Below are 1,105 nucleotides of genomic sequence, written 5' to 3' on the forward strand. Positions count from 1 at the left end.
ATCTAAGAATTTTTTTTTTAAAAAATGTTTAAACAAACTTTTTAAAGCATTATTAAATTTTTAATCTTAATACTTTATCAGAAAATTAATTAAGCATTTTATTTCAATATTTTGGCTTCCAGGTCGTGGCGAGGCACTAGGCCTTCTTGGTTATTGGAGTAACAACCACTTCCTTAGACAAAGTCTCATAGAGAAATTTTAATGTCTAATTTTCTCGCTGAAAGCTCTAAATCCGATTAAAAATTCAAGTTAAACAAGACTTAGGAACCCAATATAGGTTCCGGCTTACTGGATTAACTAGGAATTTCTTAGGAACATTTTTCTTTGAAATAATTATAATCTATCTCTTATGATATCGAAAATACCAATTTAAATTGTTGTATTTTCTAAAATATGTTTTATTTGAACATGCATGATTTTTTAGACTATTTATTTGTATTTTCAAATTATTATTTTCTGATTTCAATTTTTCATTTTCTAATTTTGATTTGTCTAAATCTTTTAAAGGGCAAGATTTAGCTAGTATTACTTTTAAATTTTTATTTTCTTTTTCTAATTTGTAGCAATCTTTTGTTAATAATTTAATGAATTTAAAGAGTTTATCAGGAGGAAGAGATCATACCTGACTTACCTTATCGATCTCGTTGTTCGTGTCTCCCCCTAAACTGCTAGTATCTTCTGACGCGACTCCCCCTTCATCGATGCTCTCGATGCTCATTTCGGAAGATCTTGACTCGCAGTCGTCGTCTTGATTGTTGGATCATAGACATTCGATAGAGGGGGGGGGGTGAATATCGATTTAAAAACTTTCGTCGAAAAGAGTTAAGCGTAATGAAAAATATAAGCAAAAAGAAACAAGGCTAACACAAGTTCTTTTTACTTGGTTCGGAGCCTTTGTCGACTCCTACTCCAAGGCCCGCACTCGTTGAGTGCTTTCGTTGGGCAATCACTAATAGTTCGTAAAAAGAATTACAATATCAAGTACAAGAACTATTAAAAGATAATACCGACAACAATAAGAAAGAACACTTGAATCGCAGGTCGTCGGAAGAGCTTCGCAGTGTCGTAGGAGCACCAGAGATTGAATTCAGAGTTGTTGTTGGAG

The sequence above is a fragment of the Zingiber officinale genome, chromosome 9A (genome assembly GCF_018446385.1).
Source record: "Zingiber officinale cultivar Zhangliang chromosome 9A, Zo_v1.1, whole genome shotgun sequence".
Lineage (NCBI taxonomy): Eukaryota > Viridiplantae > Streptophyta > Magnoliopsida > Zingiberales > Zingiberaceae > Zingiber > Zingiber officinale.